Source organism: Saccopteryx leptura, chromosome 3 (assembly GCF_036850995.1).
Source record: "Saccopteryx leptura isolate mSacLep1 chromosome 3, mSacLep1_pri_phased_curated, whole genome shotgun sequence".
NCBI classification, from domain to species: domain Eukaryota; kingdom Metazoa; phylum Chordata; class Mammalia; order Chiroptera; family Emballonuridae; genus Saccopteryx; species Saccopteryx leptura.
This window is the reverse complement of record NC_089505.1, coordinates 276467730-276493482: the sequence shown is the minus strand read 5'-3', so window position 1 is coordinate 276493482 and position 25753 is coordinate 276467730.

Genomic DNA, 25753 nt, shown 5'->3' with positions numbered 1-25753 from the left:
AAGATATACAGTATACATCCTTAAAGGAGGATGGAGTGCAGAAGCACTCATAAGACAAACAACTTTATACATATGAACATATTTCTTTTAATAACCTAATGGTAACCACCCACAAAAAAAGCACTACTGAAATGCACAGCTTAAAAAAGAAGAAACAGGGGAAATAAATATTGAATACCACCAAACAAAAAGAACTGACAGAAATATAAAAGAACCAAATAAGACATAGAACTACTAGAAAATAAAACATAAAATGGCTACAGGTAATCCTCAAGTGTCAATAATTACCCTCATGTCAATGAACTGAACTCACCAATAAAGAGGCACAGAGTAGCAGATTGGATCAAAAAGCAAAATCCAATCATAACCTGTCTTTAAGAGACACATCTAAGCTGCAAGGACAAAATTAGATTCAAAATGTAATGTTGGAAAATGATTCTCCAAGCAAATAATATCCAAAGAAAAGTAAGTATAGACATACTTATATCTGACAATGCTGACCTCAAGACAACAAAGGTAATCAGTGATGTTCAGAATAATAAAGTGGACATCGTATCAAGAAGACATAAAACTTCTTATTCAAATATGCACCAAACCAGGGAGCATCAAAACATATAAGATACCTACTAACTGATCTAAAAATAGAAGCAGACAAAAACATAATTGTACTTGGAAATTTCAACACACCATTGATGGCTTTAGTTTGATCATCCAAACAGAAAATCAATAAAAAAAAAATATTGGCCTTAAACGACACACTGGGCCAAATGGACATAATAGACATTTACTGAACATTACATCCCAAAATGTCACATTATGCATTTTTCTTCACTATGCATGGAACATTCTCAAGGATAGTTCATATTTTGGGCCACAAAACTAACATCAACAAATTTAGGAAAACTGAAATTATACCAAACATATTTTCTGACCATAGCTTTAAAATTAGAATTCAACTGTAAAAAGGAAAGTAAAAAAAGCCCCACAAAAATGTGTAAATTAAACAACATACTTCTAAAAAATGACTGGTCAAAGAATAAATAAAATCAGAGATCAAAATATATATATATATAAACAAAATATAATGACAACATTATATATCAAAATTTCTGAGATGCAGCGAAAGCATCATTATTACTATTAGGCAATAAAAGGGAAGTTTATATCCTTACAGGCTTATATAAAGAAATAAGAGTGATCCAAAGTAAATAATCTAACATCACATCTTAAGTAACTAGGAAAAGAAAAACAAAGGCAACCTAAAGTCAGTAGAAGTAAGGAAATAGAAAAAATTAGAGTAGAACTAAATGAATTAGAGGAAAAAAACTATAAAAAATTAATAAAACAAAGAGCTAGTTCTTTGAAAATATAAATAAAATTGACAAACCATGGGCTAGACTCACTAAGAAAAAAAGAGAAAGGACTAATATAAACAAAATCCAAAATGAAAGAGGAGAAATCACCACAGATATCATAGATATAAAAAGAATCATTGTAGCCCTGGCCGGTTGGCTCAGCAGTAGAGCGTCGGCCTAGCGTGCGGAGGACCCGGGTTCGATTCCCGGCCAGGGCACACAGGAGAAGCGCCCATTTGCTTCTCCACCCCTCCGCCGCGCTTTCCTCTCTGTCTCTCTCTTCCCCTCCCGCAGCCAAGGCTCCATTGGAGCAAAGATGGCCCGGGTGCTGGGGATGGCTCCTTGGCCTCTGCCCCAGGCGCTAGAGTGGCTCTGGTCGCAATATGGCGACGCCCAGGATGGGCAGAGCATCGCCCCCTGGTGGGCAGAGCGTCGCCCCATGGTGGGCGTGCCGGGTGGATCCCGGTCGGGCGCATGCGGGAGTCTGTCTGACTGTCTCTCCCTGTTTCCAGCTTCAGAAAAATGGAAGAAAAAAAAAAATCATTGTAGAATACTCTGAAAAATTATATGCCACCAAAATCAACAACCTAGAGGAAATGGATAAATTCCTAGAACTATACAATCTTCCTAGACTGAGTCACAAAGTCAAAAACTTAAATAGACCTATAAGCAAGGAAGAAATAGAAACAATTATCAAAAACCTCCCAAAAAACAGAAGTCCAGGACCAGATAGTTATACTAGTGAATTCTACCTGTCAAAGAAGATTTGGTACCTATTCTTCTCAAAGTCTTCCAAAAATAGAAGAAGAAGAAGCAATACTCACTAACACATTTTATGAGGCTAACAACCCTCATGCCAAAACCTGGCAAAGACAACACAAAAAGAGAAAACTACCAACCAATTTCTCTAAGAAATACTGATGCAAAAATTCTAAACAAAATACTAGCAAATCGAATACAATACAACAAAAAATAATACATCATGATCAAGTAGGATTCATTCCAGGAGCACAAGAATGGCTCAACATACTAAAATTGATCAACGTAATATACTGTATCAACAAAACAAAGAACAAAACTATATAATCCTATCAATAGATGCAGAAAAGGCATTCAATAAGATACAACGACATTTTATGTTTAAAACACTCAATAAAATTGGAATAGAGGTACCTCAACACAATAAAGGCCATATATGACAAACCATCAGCTAATATCATATTAAATGGTGATAAAAATTAAGGCTTTTCCTCTAAAATCAGAAACAAGACAAGGCTGCCCACTCTGTCCACTCTTATTCACCATAGTTCTGAAAGTTTTGGCCATAGCAATCAGGCAGGAGAAAGGAAAAAAAAGGCATCCATACTGGGGAAGAAGAAGTAAAAGTATGACTTTTTGCAGATGACATGATCCTGTATATAGAAAATCCCACAGACTCTACCAAAAAACTATTAGGAACAATAAACCAATATAATAAAGTCACAGGATACAAAATCAATGTACAAAAGTCTATTGCTTTTCTATATGCCAATGATGAAGCTTCAGAAAATGAACTCAAATAAACAATTTCTTTTATAATTGCAACAACAACAACAACAAAATAAAGTACCTAGGAATAAACTTAACAAAGGATGGGAAGGACCTACAAAACATTATTGAAAGAAATTGAAAAAGACACAATGAAATAGAAAAATATTCCATAGAATAAACATAGTTAAAATGGTCATATTACCCAAAGCAATATATAAATTTAATGCAATCCCCATCAAAATCCCAATGTCATTTTTTAAAGAAATAGAACAAAAAATTACCAGGTTTGTATGAAACCATAAGAAACCCCAAATAGCCAAAGCAACCCTGAGGAAAAAGAATGAAGCTGAGGTAGTACACTACCTGACTTCAAATTATACTATAGAGTCACAATAATCAAAATAGCATGGTATTGGCAGAAAAACAGACATACAGACCAATGGAACAGAATCAAGAGCCGAGAAATAAAACCACATTTATATGGACAAATCGTCTTTGACAAAAGAGCCAAAAACAAACAATGGAGGAAAGAAAGCCTCTTTTATAAATGGTGCTGGAAAAATTGGAAAGCCACATACAAAAGAACGAAACTTGAATACAGTTTGTCCCCACACACAAAAATTAATTCAAAATGGATCAAAGACCTAAATATAAGATCTGAAACAATAAATTACATAGAAGAAAACATAGGTACTAGGCTCATGGACCTTGGTTGTTGAGAACAATTTATGTATTTGACCCAAAGGCAAGTGAAGTAAAGGCAAAAATAAATGAATGGGACTATATCAAGCTATAAAGATTCTGTATAGGTAAAGAAACTGAAAACAAAACAAGTAGGAAGCCAACTAAATGGGAGATGATATTTGCAAACAATAGCTCCAATAAGGGGTTAATATCCAAAATATACAAAAAACTCATAAAGCTTAGCAACAAGCAAGCAAACAATTCAATTAGAAAATGGTGAGAGAACCTGAACAGACACTTCTTCCAAGAGGACATACAAAAGGTCAACAGATATAAGAAAAAATGCTCATCTTCACTAGCTATTCGAGAAATGCAAATCAAAGCTACAATGAGATACCATCTCACTCCTGTTAGATTGGCTGTTATCATCAAGACATGTAATAAGTTGGAGATGCTGTGGAGAAAAAGGAACCCTCATTCACTGCTGGTAGGAATGCAAATTAGTACAATCATTATGGAAGAATGTATGGTGGTTCCTCAAAAAATTGAAAATAAAATTACCATTTGACTCAGCTATCTCTCTACTGGGTATCTACCCCCAAAATCTGAAAACATTGGTACATAAAGACACATGTACCCCCATTACATCGCAGCATTATTCCCAGTGGCCAAAACATGGAAACAACCAAAGTATCCCTCGATACAGGATTAGATAAAGAAGATATGGCACATATATACAATGGAATACTACTCAGCCATAAGAAATGATAACATAGTACCATATATGACAACATGGATGGACCTTGAGAATGTTATACTGAATAAAATAAGTAAATCAGAGAAAACTAAGAACTGTATAATTTCACACATAGGTGGGATATAAAACTGAGATTCATGGACATATATAAAAGTGAAGTGGTCACTAGAGGAAGAAGGGTGTGGGAGGAGGAGACAGGGAGGGGATGGGAGAAGGGTGCAAAAAGAGACAAATATAAGGTGATGAAAAATGATTTGACTTTGGGTGATGGGTACACAACATAATCAACAGTTCAAATACTATACAAATGTTTATCTGAAACCCATGTACTCTTATTGATCAATGTCACCCAGTTAAAGTTAACTTTGTAAATAAAATAAAAAATTTTTTTTCTGAAGTACTTCATTTCAGTACATTAAAAAACAAACATTTAAAAAGATTTACAATTAACTATTTATTTTAAATGAACTCTATCTTAAAAAGTAAGATCATTTCAAAATAAGATACTAATTAAAGTGATTAAAATGTGTATGATTTAGAAGTAAAATAAAAGATGTTGATTTGGGATTTTATAAAATAGTTATATATTATCTTATATATATATTTTAGAATTACTGAGTGAAGTTATTCTGGAAAACTTTTACCTAAGTGAAATGTGAGCATTTTCTATATAATGGATCACTATGAAATAATTGATATATGACAGTTATGACAGGAGCATGGTTCTGTGACTATCACAAGCTTACTTTGGAAAGTACACCAAGTGCTTTCCTCTATTTTGCATTAAATGTGCACATTCCTGTATGGAAAAAGTTTGTGGTCTATTAATTAATTCGCCTTTATTCTTTAAAGACTGAAGTTTACAAAATAAAAGGAAGAGCATACTCTTTTTCTTCTTTCAAAATTACCCTTTATTATTACATCACTCTTGTGTGTGTGTGTGTGTGTGTGTGTGTGTGTGTGTGTGTGTGAGAGAGAGAGAGAGAGAGAGAGAGAGAGAGAGAGAGAGAGAGAGAGAGGGACAGACAGGAAGGGAAAGAGATGAGAAGCATCAGTTCTTTGTTGTGGCACCTTAGTTGTTCATTGATTGCTTTCTCATGTGTCTTGACCAGGGGTAGCAGGGGGGCTACAACAGACCGAGTAACCCCTTGCTCAAGCCAGCAAACTTGGGCTCAAGCTGGTGAGCCTTGCTCAAACCAGATGAGCCTGCACTCAAGCTGGCGACCTCGGGGTTTTGAACCTGGGACCTCCGTGTCCAGTCTGATGCTCTATCCACTGTGCCACCATCTGGTCAGGTAAGAGTGTACTCTTAAATACACTGAAAAACATGGCAGATGTAGGTAGACTGGTGTGAGATATGATGAGATTACAGGAGAAGTAAAGGTCACTCTGACTCTTCTATGAATTTAAAGGAAGTATATTGGTGAAGGGATTGAGTTATTGGTATATTTTAAGAACATTTTAGAAGTTCGTAAGTTCAGCTTACACTATGTCTATGCTTCCTTTCTGTGTATATAAATGTAAAGCTAGTTGAAATGAAGTAAATAATATTTATATTACTTTCATTTTTATAAATGGGTCACTATGGAGTTGGCAAGTCTAGTGAAGATTTACAAAATCTTTACTGCTCAGAAGACAAACTATATTGAACCAAAATTTGTAAAGCCTCTATTTTTCAATCATATCTCTTCCTTATAAAAATGTTTACACAAAATCTTACAATCAGTCCATTTTGCTGCTGCAAACTATTATTAGAATGATCCTATAAATTAACTGAAATTTTACTTGTAACAAGAACTTCTGTTAGTATTAAAATAGAATCAGATGGCAAAACTTAATATTTTTTATCATGTTGATAGAAGGGTGGGATCATTATACTAACTTACTGAATCCTGTTACTCAAATTTCTGTTTGACTAACACAGAGACAGTAAACTCAATTTGTAAAAGTGTTCATTAATAACTCCTATTTTTTTTTGGTATATTGTTAAATTATCTGAGTCTTGAATGAAGAATTGGCTATTGGTTATTAATATAGCCAAAGAAGGAAACTGTCTCCATTTTCTATACTTTGGAAGTAAAGGGGCTACAAAATGTATGAAACAGAAAAAATATTTTTAAAGAATACAACAATTTTCATTGAGCTACTTTATGGTACAATTGAATTACAAGAAACATTTCTCAATTTGCTGTTAATATATACTTTAATTATATAAAGTTCTTTGGACTATTTGATTTGGAAGGAGATAAGACTATTAGAAAAGAAATCACTTAAATACATTTGTGTTGTATAAGTTCAGACCACGTTATTTTCTTAACATAGCTGAAGCATGCATTAAAATAACAGCACAGATTGTTAATTTTTGAAAGATTAAATCATATGGAAAGAATAATATGAAAAATACTAGGGAATATATGTGCTTACCCAGTGGACCCAAAATAAGCAGTATAACATTACAATTTTAATTCCCAGGGAGAAAAATAAATACACTGTTCCACTGAGGTAAATATATTCTGACCTTGCCTTTTTCTAGACCCTGGAAGAACCAGGGTTCTATTGAATGGGCTACATTAAAGACAGTTTCCTGAAATGGATAGACACACATTTTTAGGTGTTGTTTTGAAAGGGCACCCATTTATGAGACCCGCGCCTCTCAATGGCGCCAGTTGCATCTGGGAGTTGACAGGCCTCGGTAATTGCAATGCTGGTCTCAACAGGCTGTGAACCTGTTTACTCTAGAGTTGCTGTTCACTCCTCAGAGAAGCCTCTCAAGGACATGCATTTTAAAATACTGGCCTCATTCTTCTTTGTTTCTATTCCACTTGTTACTCATTTTTATTTTGAAGCTGTTATGCCAAAAATTAACATTTAAACATATAAGCTTCAAAACTTATTTGAAAGGCTGTGCTGCCGTATCTTCTTTGGGGGCTTCAGGGGTAATTTGAAGCCAAGTAATGGGTGTTAGCATATTTGCATACCATCTCAAATCCAGAAAAGGAAGGGATTCTCTCCAGTCTTGAAGAATTGAGAAATAACAAAGTGAGTTACATATAAAAATTTGGTACATTGCTTACCCAATACCATCAATCCCAATGTTTAAAAGTTCTACCTTCTTGGTTAATCTATTTTTTTAATCGATTTTAGAGAGACAGAGAGAGGAAGGAGCAGAGAGAGGTTGAGAGAGAGAGAGAGATAGAAAGAGAAACATTCATTTATCATTCCAATTATTGTCCACTCATTGGTCACTTTCCGTATGGCCCCTAACCGGGGATTGAACCCACAACCTTGGTGTTTTGGATGACACTCTCATCAACAAAGCTAGTTGGCCAGGCCTTAATCTATTATTTTTAGAACTTGCAAAACTATTTTCTACTCAGTCATCTTTATTTTGTCTTCATTTGGAAATATTCCTTTGACATGGGCGATTGCATCAACAGAAAGATAGAATTGGCATTGAGAGGCTCAACTGCATCAAAATCAAATCATTTCTATCTTTGAGTGTCAATCAACCAAGAATGCCCTTGGATCAACATGAGTAAAATGCTGCTGTTCCAAACTGCATGTGGATATGGAAATAAAATAAACCCCATCAAATTAAAGGCAGGAGCATTTTTCATACTTTGATAACTTGACTTACATGTTTAAAATTCAGAATTCATTTATTGAAAAAAAATGGACTCCAGAAATGTTTCTGTAAATAACATATCTTTTAAATCCTTTCTATTTTTCATTTGATTGTATTAAAAAAATAAAAACATTTGCCTCTACATGTGATAAAATTAAGCAGACAAGATGTAAAAAAGGATATTGACCTAATACATAACTTTTTGTTAAAATATTGAATATACGTAGTTAAATGCCCATTTTTACAATAGCTATAGTCATAATTATTTCTTTCAAAATATAAAATTAAAATTCTGAAAGTGAAACATTGTAGAAGATAGGGAAAGCTGCCTATTTTATATCTTTTGTTTTCACTTTACAGATTATAATCTTTAAAGCCTGAGGAATTTGGAGAAATTTTTTACCAATCTAGGGAATCATAACACTTCAAAATTACATCTATACATGCAACCTAGCATAATGGAAAGAGCAAGGGTTAAGAATCCACAAGGCAATTTCAAGCCCTTTATTGGCCTGTAATCTTAGACTATTGACTTTGCTGAGCCTCCATTTTCCTACCTTTATAATAGAGAATAGAATCTATCCTGAGGGGTTCCTGTCAAGTTTGAAAATGATAATGTGTATAAGGCACTCTGAACAGAAGGTGCGGCATTGAAAATGTTAACTGAATTCCCCTTTCTATCTCTGTTTGTATGCTTGTGTGTTATACATCAACAATTTATCCTGTAGGCAACATACAAGTTGTTGATACTTTTTATACTCTTTCAAATGCCAATATTTTCCTTCTTTTCAGGGAACAACCTTCGCTTTGAAACATAATTTTTATTTTTATCTTTCTTTTGTTGGTAAATTTTATCAAGTGCCTAAAAAGAGTTAAAATACTGTGTTAGTTACTCAGGTAGCCAGAGACATAAATCAGTCTCAGAATCTGCCTTGACAGAACTTAGAGAAGTGAGAAACATAACATGTGCAAATAGAACTATCACGGTGACTGTAAGGTGGTAAGCTTGAACAGCTACCAGCAGAAAGAGTACCAAGGGTATGGCAAGCGGAGAGATGATAGCTGTCATTTGGAGCAGGGATGGGAGGCATCTGTGTGTATGGATGGAGGCATTTGAGGGCAACCTTGCAGTAAAGGTAAGATTTCAGCCTGCATCATAGGAGGAAGGAGAATCCCACACAGTGAGGATAGCATGAGTAAAACAAAATAATACACATGAGGGTGGACATTAGACTGCAAGGGAAAAGAAAGAGATTGGGAAAGGAGCCTGGGATCTAATAGAAGAAAATCTTGATTATCAGGAAAGGAGTGCTGACCTTTTATTTTAATAGAGTAAATACAGTGCTTCTTTTTTGTCTTTCTTGACTCCTCTCTCCATACTCAAAATACTTTAGGCTCTTCCCCTGAACCATCTCACTGAAGGACTATGGCAATTCTGCTTGGCTTTCCTTTGAATATTCTTCATTCTGTCTCTCCTTACCCCAGTCTGCTTTCAGCTTGCAGACCTGCTCCATAGCTACAGAACCCAAGGCAGAGGTAAGTACGGACTAGTTCTATGGTCTCAGAATGAGTCAGGGCCATTTGTTTTCTTCTCTCTGGATCCCTCATAAATGCCACATCTATGGGACCCACTGGCATGCAGAAAGGCAGGAGAATGGAGATTCTTAAAGGTGACCAAGTGCTGTTCTCAGCCCAGTGGAAGATGGGGGGATGTGTGTTTGGAGAAATCAAAACCAAATGCATTCGCTATAGTTCGCCTCAACGTTTCTGTTTTACTTCCCAGAGGAATGATGTGAAATTTTGTCAGTTTCAAATGCCTCCAGGAGGATTGACTTCTAGCTAAAGCAAAGAGACATTTTTCAGCAGAAATAATGTTATGTGAAAAACACTTATCTCTTCCATGTGTGCATAAAAAGCTGAATGAACATCATCACTCTTTGCACAGGAAAATTCAGAAGGTCACAGAGGATAGAGAATACTGAGGGGAGAGAAGAGTCTCATCGCCACAGAGGAACCCAACCCAAGTGCTCAATGAAATCTCCTGGGGGGCCTTACATCCTATTGGGTTAGTCAAGTTTAACCCCACACATCATTGTCAAGCCCATTGAGAACCATTCCAACATCCCAAAGCCTCTTGGTTTTCTGTTTAGCAATTTCAGAGTTAGAGGTGCTAGGAGATTTGTTCACACTGCTTATTAATAAAATAAAATAAAAATCTAGGCTTAGAACAAAGGATTCCAGTGTTCTTTCTACAGAGTTTGTTGTTTCCTCATACATCATGGATTTGGGGATTTATTAGACACTTTTAATATTAAATTATTAATTGATGCAGTCAGTCAACAATTTTTAAACGTTTCATCCATTATACTGGGAAGAGAGCAGAGAACCAAACCCATGCACTAAGTGAGCCAACCCTTGGTGGTGGAAAGAGGAAAGGACACCTACTATTAACATAAATAAGAAAGTGAGGAAATAACTCAAGAGTGAGATAGGGGTAGGGACAGGGAATTTAGGTAGTTTTGCTGCTAAACATTGTGCTAGTCATTTGCTGCCTGCTACACCCTGAAGACATAGAGATTCAAAATCACTTGCCAATACCAAATAATTAGACTTGAAGGTTGAATACAAACTGCCAAGAAATAAACATGAAAAAGAATTTCAAGCTGAAGGATCAGGTTTGTACAATGGAAAGAAGTTGTGATAAGAAATGGTACCATCTGAGGGTTACAAATCTGTTCAATAACGCTGGAACAAATAATGAAAGAGATTAGGAAAAAATAGACTTCAATCACATAATGAAGGGAAATACATGCCTTGTGAATGGATGGGTTGCTTTCCTTCTGTGGGAGTGTTTTTCAGATTGTATTATGTGTTATTACCTGGAGAATTTATAGAACTAAAGATTCCCAGCCTGACTCCAGTATTTCTGACCCAGTAATTCTGATGGTGATGCTTTGTAGTATTTTGAGAGGTACTGATCTGGATAATTGCACATAATTAAAAAATTTTAATGTGGCAATATGTGGTTTTTCATGTTTTAATAATTAACACTAGAAAAGTATGAAAGATATATTGAGGGCAGAATGATATATTTGATAGGGAAGTTATGGCAATCCTGTAAAAGGGAGATAATGAGGACCTTTACAATGGTAGTGGTAAAAATTAATAGAAAGTACGAAACGGGCATTTAAAATATTTAAGAGCTGAATTGACAGGTGACGGGGCTTTAAAATGGAGTTAATAAAGGTCAAGAGGAAGGTGGAATATACAATTTCTTGCAGGTGTTCGATTTGAGGAATTAGATCAAAGATATTATCAGCAAAAAGTTCTAACATGGGCATATTAATTTCTAACTGAGATTCAACATCACCTCAGCCAATTGTATATTTTATTCTGCATCTCAGGAGACAAAAAAGCTCAAAGACATTGATCAGAAATATACATGATTCCATAAAGGAGATCAAAAAAGAAATGAGAAGAGAGGAAATACAAAACAGAGAGAGAAGAGAATTTCAGAATATAAGTACTTAATTATAATAAATACCCAGAAGCTGAAAAAATATTTTGAAATTGGAAATATAAAAGCCATTGGTGAACTTACTGAAAGAAGAATGATGACCTAAGTTTTGTGACTTGTCCCTGAAAGGGAAGATTACAGGTAGTGGCAATAATACTTATTTTATTTTAATGAAGTAAATATAGTGCTTCTTTTTGTCTTTTTGTCTAGATGTAAAAATGAAGGCTCTGCACACATGTACACACACACTCACACACATCTCTTTCTGTTGCCTACTATAAAAATTGTCGTTCTTTGTATATACTTAAAAAATTGAAGTATGAAGAATGCAAGTAGTATGAAGAAAAGAAGATGCAAATAATGGCACATCCTGTAAATTGAATAGAATAGAAAATATTTGCATAACAAGTTAATGGGCTCAAAAGAGTGGTTTGATGAACTTTTGAAAAAGAGAATTTATATGAAAACTTCCTTATAATATTCAGATTTCCAGTATTTTTTTTTAATTTTATTTAGAAAATTAAATTTAACAGGGTAGCATTGATCAATAAGAGTACCTAGGTTTCAGGTAAACATCTGTATAGCATTAGAACTGTTGATTATGTTTTATACCTATCACCCAAAGGGGAAGTAAGGGAGGGGGACCGGGGAATGGGGTGAGGAGAAGGGTGTAAAGAGGGACAAATATAAGGTGATGAAAAATGATTTGACTTTGGAAAATGATTATTCTTTTTTTAAAATTAAAAAATTTCCCATTGTTTTCAGAGAGAAAGAATGAGGAAGGGAGAGAAAGGGAAGGAAGGAAAGAGGAAAGAATGAAGAAAGGGAGAGAGAGAGAGAGAGAGAGAGAGAGAGAGAAGCATTAGATCGTTGTTTCACTTAGTTGTTCTATTTAGTTGTGTACTCATTAATTGCTACTTGACCAGTTTTAATTCTTGATAAAATAAAGATCAAACTAGCTCACTGATTTCAGTTACAGAAATAGATGTCTGCCATAATATATTTGTAGAAACACCAGAAATCTTTAAAAATGGAAAACAATATAGAATTATCTTTACAGTAACCAAAGTTCAGAAAACTTCTTGAGAATAATTGATATTAAAGAATTTAGTGTCAATTAGAAGGACTGTATTTTTTAGTTTTTCTCCCCTCTTGTACAAAAGTTTTCTAAGGTACATTTAAAATTAATTCTGAAATCATCATTTTTCCCCCTTGAAATGTAATTACTCTGGCTTGTATCCTTTTTGATGTCTTCTATATTTCTGCTAGAGATATGAATCTTTTCTTACCTGACATGTCTTGTAATTTATAACACTTAATATTTTATGAAAACACAGGTGTTTCTTCCTTTCTTGTTTCTTGTCTTTTACATGTATCATATTTTATTATAGAGTTTTTTAAATTTTGCTATATTTAGTACTTTGAAAAAAACATTTAAAGTATGATATGATGGATAAATGTGTTCATAGCTACGATAGCTCAAATTTTTAACGCATTCTGGCAGAAATGTAGTCACTCACACACAGGACATTAACCAGCATTTTCTTGGTGAATTGTTAATCCTGATTGTAGGCAGAGTATCAAAACAGAAATAAGTAAATAAAAAGTTGTAGTTATAATAAGATCGTAATTCAAAAGTGATTCAGTTATCTCAACTAATCAACAGGGTTGTTGCCTAACTAAAATAGGTCTCCATGTCCTATATTATTTCTCTTTAGGATTTCTCATAGTCATTATATACTTTTAAAAACAGCATTTTCTAAGCTTCATTGAGATTATAGCATTCAATCAAATCAAATAACAGAATATATCTAGTTTACAGGACAATACCAATAACGAAATATTTGGGTCATAGCTACAGGAACTAAAGCATTCACTTATTTTTCCTTTCCATGTATTCATCTATCCATGCAACCACTCAGTTCACAAAGGGGAATGAGAATCTAATCTATTATAGGCACTGTTCTTGGTCTTGGGAGTATAGCAAGTAAAAGAACAAATACCTGCATGGATTTTACATGCTGGGGGAGGAGTGTAAAATAAAATACGATTACATAAATGAATTAAAATACAATATACCATGTATAATAAATGTTATATCAAGGGGAAGGAAAAGAAGTAAGGAATACCATGATTGTTTCTAATGCATTTAGAAACCAATGAGAAATAGGAGTCTTGATTGAAAGATAATTTGAGATTAGCTATGCTGGACCATTTTTACATCATTTATATAGTTCTTTTCTTCTGTTTGCTTTTTCCCTCCTGTTCCATGTGTACATAAGAGTTTATCTTTGCTCTGAAGTCTTCCTAAACTATAGAACTCAAGGGTCACACAAACTTTCAGTTTTTTAGATGAAATATACTAGATTCAATCAAAATTCTTGGATTAAAATTCTTATAGAGAAAATTTCCTCTCAACTCCCCCTCACTGAAGAAGGAAGAACCTTAAGAGATAAATTAAATAAGGAAGCATTTAGAAAATCATCAACTATATTTACACAAAGGTGATTACAGTTTTGAAAGAGGCTATGACAGTCATTTATGTATATAATATGTTCTGCTCTCCACCATCCAGGCTTATACTACATGTTCTAGCTTTCTACTGCTTCATAGCAAACAATCCTAAATGTTAGTGGAGTAAACAACAACAATTTTATTATGTTCCCTGTTATGTGAGTCAGGCATGAAAACAAGACAGTAAGTATAGCTCATCTTTGCTCTATGATGACTAGAGCCACTTCATTTGTGGTGGCTTCCGTAGCTGGACATAGTGGGGCCTTGGATGAGACTGTTGGATGGGTCTTCTAGTTCTTCACATTATGTCTGCTGGCCAGGCAACTCTCACTATACATTCTATCTATGGGTCTTTCTTGGGCTTCCTCATATTATGGGTAGTCAGAAATGTTCAACAGTAACTGACTTCTCCTGGAGTAAGAATTCTAAGAGGTAGGAATAAAAATTGCCAATCTTTTAAAATCTGAGCATGAGAATTGCTATACAGTTTTTTCTTATATTCTATCTATAAAAATAGTAATAAAAGCTACTCAGATTCAAGGAGAGAGTCCATAGAACCAGCTTCTCAAGGAGAGAAGTCTCAAAGAGTTTATGGCCATATATATCCACAACTTTTGACCTTCCTGTAGTTGGGTGGATCCTTGTGACTAATTCTGGTCAATGAGTTGCAGGCAGAATGGTTTGTTTCACTTCCAGACATTTATCACCATTTCAAGATCTTTCATAAGCATCTTTCCTTTAAACATAGAACCTGCTCACAAAAATTAGGGGATCAGGGAATGTGAAGATACTCCAGTACTTTCAACCTTTTGTATAGTGCATTTTCACCAATGAAATAAAAGTTGGTTTTGCATTTCACTTGCATAATTGAACAACTTTCTTTAACTTGTTTGCTTTTCTGATGTCCTTGTTTATTTAAAAAAAATCAAATGTTTCTTTTTTTTATTGCTTCAAATTTATTTTAAAATATCCCCTAATTTTTGTGAGTAGTATATTTGAGACGTTAAACTGAGGCAAAAGTGAAGAGCCATGGCCCAGAAGTGTCAAACCCTCAAGTGTGCTGTAAGTGAGAAGCATACTCATGGACCTTGGTTACAAAGAGCACTTTATGAATTTGACTCCAAAGGCAAGGGAAGTGAAGGCAAAGATAAATGAATGGGACTACATCAGACTAAGAAGCTTTTGCACAGAAAAAGAAATGGACAACAAAACAAACAGACAGCCAACTAAATGGGAGATGATATTTTCAAACAACAGCACAGATGAGGGCCTAATATCCAAAATATACAAAGAACTCATAAAACTCAACAAACAAACAAGCAAACAATCCAATAAAAAAATGGGAGGAGGACATGAACAGACACTTATCCCAGAAAGAAATACAAATGGCCAACATATATATGAAAAGATGCTCATCTTCATTAGCTATTAGATAAATGTAAATCAAAACTACAATGAGATACCACCTCATACCTGTTGGATTAGCTATTATCAACAAGAAAGGTAACAACAAGTATGGAGAGGCTGTGGAGAAAAGGAACCCTCATCCACTGTTGGTGGGAATGTAAAGTAGTACAACCATTATGGAAGAAAATATGATGGTTCCACAAAAAATTAAAAATAGAACTACTATATGACCCAGCAATCCCTCTACTGGGAATATACCCCCATAACTCAAAAACACCGGTACGTAAAGACATATGCAGCCCCAAGTTCATTGTGGCATTGTTCACAGTGGTCAAGACATGGAAACAACCAGAAAGCCCTTCAATAGATGATTGGATAAAGAAGATGTGGTACATATATACTATGGAATACTACTCAGCCATAAGAAATGATGACATAGGATCATTTACAACAACATGGATGGACCTTGATAACATTATACTGAGTGAAATAAGTAAATCAAAAAAACTAAGAATTATATGATTTCATACATAGGTGGGACATAAAAATGAGACTCAGGGACATGGACAAGAGTGTGGTGGTTATGGGGGGGGGAGAGGAAGAGGAGGGGCACAAAAAAACAGATAAAAGATGACAGGAGACTATATGACTTTGGGTGATGGGTATGCAACATAATCAAATGTGAAAATAACCTGGAGATGTTTTCTCTGAACCTATGTACCAAGATTGATCAATGTCACCCCATTAAAATTAATAAAAAAAGAGAAGCATACTCACTTAACTTGTACTAATTTATGGTATGTTAATTTATAGTACTACTATTTGGGAGCCATTTGTAAGTGTATGATAACCTTGTTGGTCCTGACTGATATGCACCTTATACATCTGCTTTCTTCATTATCCTCCCTAACTACTGGGATATGCTGACTTTATTATCAGCTGAAACCTCTAATCATCTTTACATGTGGGAACAGATTTATTCAAAGAGAATTATTATTGATTCTTGTACATATCACAAATGGCAAAACAACCAGAGAACAATTCAAATGCTTATTTGAACCTTTCTTGATTCTAAGAAGAGAAAAATTGTTTTGGACATCATTTATTTTTCCCTGAATAGACAAAAGATCTCAAGTGAAATTTATCTTTATTAAATTTTACTTGTTCTCTTGGCATTGTCATATTCCTGTCAATGTCTGATAATTCATTTTTCTTCTCTCTTTTTTCATTTATTTTATCTACTTAAGTTTTCTTAATGCAGGGATCAAATTCTAATATTTTATATTTCAGGATAGCTTAATGTACTGTTAGGAACTATAAATGACAAAGAAATTACTTCAGCATTACATTTAAAAGTCATTTGACCAAATAAGAAAATAGTGTGATTTTCAAATCTATATTTTATACTGTATTTAATTTCAGAAAGGAGAAGTGTACAATGACCTGCCCTCCCATACCTTTGCTACTGAGCTCCTTGTACAGGGTTGACTTAAATTGTATGTTTTCACCTTTAGGTTGAAATGTGCACCCACTAGATGCAACACCCTTTGGATTTGCTTTCTTTATGCCATAAATTCTCAGAGGTGAGAATCTAACAAGCAAGCCAGAATCTAACAAGTAATCCCAAACAAGGTATGACATGCCCCAAGCAAATACTCTGTGCTCATGTAGCAAGCAGCAATGTGTTCGGGATGAGCTATATCAGATCAGTTAAGCATGGTTAGAACAGGAACTTTGACTTACAGGACTATAGACAGTCAAAAATTAGAATTTACAAAAGTCATATCTCCACCCAAATCATACATTCTTTTCAGAGTTCTCCAAATAATAATCATTCAGACCCCGTTTGAATTCTCACATGACAGGAGGATCAAAGGACCAAAGGCAGCTCATTTTCTGTATGGTTAGCTCTAAGTATTAGAAAGTAAGTTCTTCAGTAGCATAGAATTTGCATCACTGTCAGCATGTACTCATGCAAATAATTCCTCACCCATACTTTGATATAGAGCAACTATGTCTCTCTCATGTTTTTAACATCTGAAATGATCACTGCCCTGTCTACATGGTCACTAATTATAATATTCACATAGAAGAGTGTACTGAATGATTCTGAAAGCGGCCATACATGTAACCACCATAAAAATCAAGAATAAAACCCATTATCTCCCAAAAGATGTGTGCCCCTTCTGATAACATGCTATTCCTGTTACAGAAATAATTACAATTCTTGATTTGGTATGTACAAATTCCCATGACTTCCTTTGTGATTTTACCACTTATGTGCATCTTAATATGTTCTAGTTTTATCTGTTTTCGAACTTAATTTAAATGGATTAACTCTATTTGTATTGTTTTGTGCCTTGCTTTTGCACTCAGCATTACAGTTATAAGACATGACCATGTTGTTGTGTAGTCATAGTTTGTCCATTTTTGGAGCTTTGTAGTTATGAATTTGAACCAATATACCACAGTTATTTTTCCTAAAGTGAGTTGACACCATTTTATATGGAAGTGTATTCATTTCTGTAGGATGTATACTCAGAAGTACGATTTCCCTCGAGTATGACATATGTATCTTAAATTTCACTAGATATTGACAAAATGTTCTCTAAACTAAATATTTCAATTTACATTCTCACCAGCAGTGGAAAAACGTTTTCTTTCTCTACATTCTTCAAACATTTGTACAATCAGATTAAAAATTTTTGCCCAATATAAGTGTGATTTTAATTTTCATGTCCCTGGTGATTATTGAAGTTGGTCATATTATCTTATGTTTATTAGCTTTTGAAAATACTTTTCTTGCAATATGTTCTATTTTTATTCTAAATGACAGCATTTTAAGATAAAGGCAACTTGAATGTTTCTGCTTAGTGTTCTCTTCTGTCGTTAATGTTCATTAAATTATATAGTTTCTTGGATTACTTCTTTCATACGTACTTTATATTAGTATCTTCTTTATTATAATACAATACTGAGAATAAAACTCAACATTTTTTATGTGATTTGAACAAGGCAGAATAAATCACAGCTCTAGTTCCCTTAATCTGAAGACTATACTTAGATTTGCATTAGCAATTTTAGCTGCTTTGTAAGCAAGTTATAATTTATCCCACAGCGTTGAAAGCCAGTGTTCTGTTGAAGTTGGTGGTATTTTTAAAGAGTGTTCTGAACAGGTGGGTTAATGTTCCCACTCAGCAAGTTCAGTTACTAGTTGATATAACATACCTACACTGAGCACAATTGCCTTTATCTTTTATTGGAAAACTGTATTTCAGTCATGTGCATTTTTTCTCTTTGGTCAAGAAGATGAGTCAGGTAGGAGCAAGAATTTTCACGAGTATAAAAGTTGACAAATTTAGTAAGAAGGAAATTGAGTCCCAATATAAAAATTTTTATAGGGCAACAATGTTTCATAAGCAAAAAAAAATCCAAGTATTTTCTATATAAATGTTTATATTAAGAAAATAATAATCTTTCTTTAATCTTTCTTTTACTTCAGCTTCTCAAGAGCCCAGTATTAATATCCCTTAATGAGATTCCTGCTGACAAGACTGGGCCCATGTCTCAGACCCTGTCAAAGTGTTGTTTTTTTTTTAATTTCTTTAATTGTATTTAATAGCCATGACAATAAACAACTAACTTTTTGGAATTTTAATACTAACTATAATGAAATATTATATTGAAATATAAAGAATTTTCATAAATGTATCATATTTCTTTATTTTAAAAATTTTGTCCAGTAAAATAGCTCTATAGTGCATAGTGGGGACCTAAAAATTATTCTTTTGCTCAAATAACATAGAGCTTTGTTTGGGTGGTCTTTTTAATGAAGTATCTTTTTAAAATAGCACAAGCACTTTTCTATGAAGGGGTATTTCTTGCCTTCACTCAAATTGGCTCACCTTAATAGGGATCTATTTCTAAAAATCTATTTTAAAAAATATTCTGAGTTTATTAGAAATAATAATAAAAAAAGATTGGGAAATTCACTCAGGTTAGGTATTATCAATTAACCATATAAAACTTTCCTGAATAAACAGAATAAAAGAAAAACTACAGGAACTTGTCATAAGATCTTAAAGCCCTCATAATGCAGCACCTTAGATTTGCATTAATAAAGTAGCCAGGAGAAGCATGTGGGTCAAGATAAATTAATTGAAATTAAATTTGAAATTTAGTACCTCAATTGCTCTAGCCACATTTCAAGTGTTCACAAGACCCACAGGGGGCTGTGTCTAACGTACTGGACAGCAGAGACACAGACTATTTCTGCCACTGCAGAAAGTTCTATTAAACAGTGCTTCTTATATCCTTGATTGATTTATGCATGAAAGAATAATTGGCATTCCAATATGCTCCAGAGTTTCAGAAAAAGAAACGATATATTTTGTGTGTTTTGTGTTAGAAGTTAAAAAATATATTTTAAAACATTTATCCCAATTTAAAATGTGTTACAAGTTTAGGAATTTAAAGTGGTTAGTTAGAATTTATGTACTTGAATGATTTGCCCTGTGGATACTGGAATGTTAAGTGATAGTGTTTTATTGTTTTACATATTCTTAGAAGGCTTGACATTATGAAGTGTCATGATATAGTGGAAGTTTCATGTGATATATCAAGATGTATCATAGGAAGTTGGCATTAAAATTTAAAAAGGCCTTTTAAAAAAATTTTAGCATCCATAATCTTAACCACAATGTTATGTGTACAAGAAAAATGTCTATGTTTTCCATTATAACTAATGAGGGGGATAACAATATAAACTAAGCCTTGTTTTGCTGAGTTAAGACTGTTGAATTGGGTGTTCTTTCAATTCCAGGTGTAGCTGAAATAATGGAAGAACCTCATGACATGCTTTCAGTTAAAGGCCTAACAAAATAGTTTTAGAACATAGTCTCTGGTAAGTTGGAAGCCCATCTCCAAAGCTAAGGAGTATCTTTCTGTGATAAGACAAGAAGAACCCACTCTAGCATGGTCTCTGATTCCATAGCCACCATGCTGTGGACTTTATAGAGACAGGTGACAAAAGGAGAAAGCATGTAATTTAGATGGAATGGCAACTAGCCTTCACGTTTTGTTTTAATATGCTATTTAAACATAACTATTTCAACTGTGTCAGATGAAATAAGATATTATATAAAGACATGCTGAGGTGACTAAGGGAAGCTCTTTAGCCAACATATTAAAGAACATTTTAAATGTACCATTATGTGATAGAAGTTGGCTTGCCAGATAAAATATAGGATGTCTACCCATGTCAACTTGAATTTCAGCCAAACAACAAACACTTTTCAGTATGTATCAAATATTGCATGGGGAATAATTGTAATAAAAATAGTAATTTCTGTTTATCTAAATTCAAATTGAACTGTGATTGCTGTATTTTTGTCTGCTAAGTGTGGCCACTCTGGGTAAAGTGGTCCAGAAGAATTGTGATTCAACTATCAACCATCTTACTGTTACTCATTCTATGTGCTTTGAGCAGTCTAATTGCTCTGTAGGAAAAAGATATAGTAAAGTACTTGTCATGGATAACCACAGAGTGTCTGGACCAAGATTATAGAAATATTTTAAAATTAACTATAATAATATATGTATAATCTAGCCCAACTTTAAAGTTTCTATAACATGGCAATCTGACCCAGCATGTATTATAAAATTTTGTATCTTGCTTAGCCTCCACTTCCTGAATACCCAATCTACAGCCTATAACTACTTAGTCACATGTGTGCCCTTAGGAATCACCATGCTACTGGTATCCTTTTTTACACAAGTCTCCCTTGGCTTCTCCAATCAAGAAAATAAATACTTTGTGATGACCTGATTCCTGCTGTCCCATTGGGCAGGGTATAACACTGTCCAAATACAGATGAGATAGATTAAAAATAAAAGTGTCTTGAGATAACTTGCATTTAAGATAGTCTGCTCTTTGTCTCCTCAGCTCACAATATTTCAGTGAAAATGGTAGATAGGCATCTACTAAATTGGGAGTCTTCTATATTCCAAAATAAAACAATTCTGGATTTTCAGTTAGGATTTTCCTCTTTTTTTAACAGTGATACCTGGTGATAATCATGCTCATTCCCTATTCTCCTTCAACCTGGTTGATGTGTAGAAGATATGTGATCTTGTCATTCTTGTAGACATAGCAGAGGAACCAAATAGTCACAGGTCACACAGTGTTGATGGCAGGTTTTGAAATGTAAAAGTTGTCAAAGGCTCATAGAATGATGATCAGAGTTATACCTTATATATAGTGTATTTCTAGTAGCAAATAGGTAATTCTGCTTCTTTTTGTAATGGTTCTTCCAATTATCCTTCAACTTCTCTATGTCCCTGTAATATTAAGTCAGGATTTAGAACAGTAGTGAGCCATGTAAGACTGTATACAGAGTGAAAAAATCTCTTCTAGCCTATGTTAAAAATGTTCTTCTAAGTCTGTTAAAAATGTATACCTTATAATATATACTATTACATATATATAATACATATATATGTATATATACTTATATATTCTAGAACTCAATGAGTCTTTGAAGTAAAAGACTTGAAATAAATTTAAATAAGAAAAGCTATTGTGGCTTCTCATTCTTAACCTTTAAACCACATATGCACGCATCACAACACACACACACACACAATGGTATTTTCATTGACTATGAACATAATTAACACTGTAATGGCCCATTGTTCATTACTACTGCATAATAGCTTGAGACTTGAGAGGCTAACAAAATAATTGATCAAAGCTTAAGGTTCATAATGCTGGAAAAACAACTGCAAAAGTAAGCATTCAAATTTGTGTTTGCTTCACAAGAAATAAACAAAGACACTCATTTGATACAGAAAAGAAACACAATCATAAAACAAAAAACTTGTTATCCAAAAATATATAAACTAACTGAAAATGGTATCTCATTGAAGGTTCTGTTGTAGATTCTGAATTCGTGTTATTTTAAAGAATTAACTTTTGTTTTTTACCCTATCACTAATTTTCTAAGCATATTCTTACCATGGGCCAAATAAATTCACCACAGGCCTTTGAGTCAGTGGGACTGACTTCAGCAGCAAAATGAAAACCCCAAATTAAAGAGGCTTTAAAATCCTAGAGGCTTAATTTTGTCTCACAAAAATAGTGAAGATACAGATTTTGGAGCTGCTATGGCAGCTTTACTGACATTAGGGATACTGTCTCTTTTTATCTTTCTATTCTTCCTTTCCTAAAACACGTGTTCCATCTTTGAAGCTGCCTTGTGACACAAGAGGGCTCTTGTGGTTCCAGACAGTATATCTGTATTCCAAGAAGGAAGGTTGAGGAAGCTGGGCAAGCTAAAGGGACAGATGTCCCTCTTAAAAAAGAATTATTTTCTAGATATCCTCTCCGATGGCTTCTGTGTATATTTTATTGGATTCAAAGAAGACTGGGAGATGTAATCTTTCACTCAGCTCTTTTGTTGCCTTGGATAAAATCAGGCTCTATTAATAAGAAAGGCAGAATTGATACTGGATGAGCATCAGTTTACTGCTGTAATAATAATAATTTAAAAAGTATTAACTTAATATTTTATAGTGCCTAACTCTCAGTAGACCTTCAGAGGTAGTCATCATAACAGAATTTTGACATAATAATAATATAGCACTGTATTTGACAGCCTAATATTCTAAATGCTTTACATATTTAATGCTAAAAAAACTCTATGAGAAATTACCCATTTATTATCTATAGATACATTACCTATACTTATCTACATATCCATCTTTATCATCACCATTTTACAGATAAGGAAACTAGGTTAAGGAGATGGGAAGTAACTTGCCCAATGCCACAAAACTAACGAAGGTGGATTTGAACGCAGTCATGAAAACATGTTTGTCAGCAGTCTGCTATATTCCCATTCAAGACTGAGACAAGAAAAATAAGTTGATTTCAAAATTCATTACTGCAACTTTAAATTAAGCATCTCAAAGATCCTGAAATGAAGTACAATATTTTAGATCTATTTTTTAGATGCAAAATTAGAACACAGAAATTGTGAAGGGAAGAATTATAGAGTTTTCATCAGAGGGTGATTTCATCAGAGGTGTTTATGGAAAACACAACAGAAAATAAACCTTTGTTTCCCAGTACAATGCGGAAAATGGGTGACCCTAAGATCTTGGGATACACTTTTCTTTATAAACATTTTTAAAAACATTCTTTCTGCCCCTCACTATCTCCTCACTCTTATGTTAATTGGTTATTGAATTTTTCAGTCTTTTGAATGTCTATGGAACTAATCATTACATTTGCTTCTGGAAGATATCTTTTTTTCTCATGATGACTTATTATGCTTAAGTTTGAAATTCTTTCTCCTTGATAAATCAGCTACTTTTAGATCATCCTCTTTCTATCTTCATATATATTTGGTTTCAATGAACATATCTGTTTTAAAAAATTATAGATAGAGTCTGTATTATATTTCTGATTTTTATTCACTTAGGTATTTTGGAGCAAATTTCAAAAGTAAGATGAAGGTCATTTACCTTTTCTTTACCATGTTAATTTGGAAATTCTATTCCTATTACATTTGGAGGTTATCAGGAAAGCCTCTGCCCTCAAGAGTGTTCATTCCCAGGCTGTTTTATACAAATTAGAGCACCAAACATCAATATGCAGAGCACAAACATCAATTCAAAGCCATTTAGGACAGCAGCAGTTCTGATACCCAGTGTTTACACATTTCATAGTCTCATAGTGTTTGATTGCTGGCTTCTGTCATCACGAGTCTTGCAAGTTTATTAGGATGTCTTGTAAAGTTTGGCCACTAAGTATAAATATTATCAATACTGCACTGCAAGAGAACACTGGTAAGAAAACTAAAATTTAATCTCTTTATTAACAGTCATCAAAGGGGTAGTTTTGAACAGAATTGAAATCCTTCTGAGCAATGTATTTCTGGTAAAAAATAATAATCCTTTTAGTTCAAGCAATAATGCAGTTGTTTTTTGTTTTTTTCAGAGACAGAGCGAGAGTCAGAGAGAGGGATAGATAGGGACAGAAAGACAGAAACAGAGAGAGATAAGAAGCATCAATCATCAGTTTTTAGTTGTGACACCTTCGTTGTTCATTGATTGCTTTCTCACATGTGCCTTGACTGCAGGCCTTCAGCAGACTGAGTAACCCCTTGCTCAAGCCAGCAACCTTGGGTCCAAGCTGGTGAGCTCTGCTCAAACCAGATGAGCCTGCACTCAAGCTGGCGACCTCGGGGTCTCGAACCTGGGTCCTCTGCATCTCAGTCCGATGCCCTATCCACTGCGCCACCGCTTGCTCAGGCTAATGCAGTTTTCTTTGGTAACCCAGTATCTATGTTAGGTTCTTGTCTCCTCTTTTAATTTCTCTTTTCATACTAAAAAGTTTTCTATTTCTTGTCACCTGAATAAAATGACCAATAAATTTGATTTATAATAAGGTCTTATTATACACTTGTTCTTTTCAACAAGTTGTTGCATATAAGAAGATAAACTGGAGAGGCAAGGCAATGATAGACTGAAATTACACACTGAAATTCAAGTATAGAGAAGATTGACAGGGTGGGAGGGGATGGCGGGATGAGGCAAACTTCCAGTGTTTCAGTGACGCTATTACCCATGAAGCTAGGCCAGGTCTTAATGATAATGTTCTCACCCAGCATTATATCCAGGAAAATGACCAAGGCCAGATCTTAGAGATGTGACATTAGTGGAGGTGAGAGTTACAAAAATAGAAAATGTCTAGGAGGTTACACTACCATAATAGCAAAACCAGTAGAAAGCATTTAAAGAAAATAAATTCTGAACCAATATCTCCCATGAATATAGATGCAAATATCTGTAGCAAAATAGTAGCAAATTGAATTCAGCAATATATAAAAAGTATCATGAGCGAGAGAACTTTATCCCAAGAAGGCAAATATGGTTTAGCATTCCAAATCAATCAATGTAATTCATCATGTCAAGAGATGAGTAAGAAAACTCATATGATTTTCTTAATATATTCATATAAAGCATTTAACAATATTCAACAACCTTCCTTGGTATTAACTCTCAACAATCTAGGGTAGAAGGAAACTTCTTCAATATAAAAAGCACATTTATAAAACATGGTTAGCACCACATGTAATATTGAAATCTGGAGGCTCCTTGCCTAAGATTATGAGCAGGGCAAGAATACTTATTCTTACCACTTTGAATACATAAGATCTACAACTCAGTATTACAACCAGCAAGCAATTGAAAAGTGGAAATATATTTTAAGATATCCAGTGAGAGAGATGGATGTAACATAAATATATGAAAAGATGTTTAATAGCTTTAATTATTAAAAAAATACAAATTAAATATCC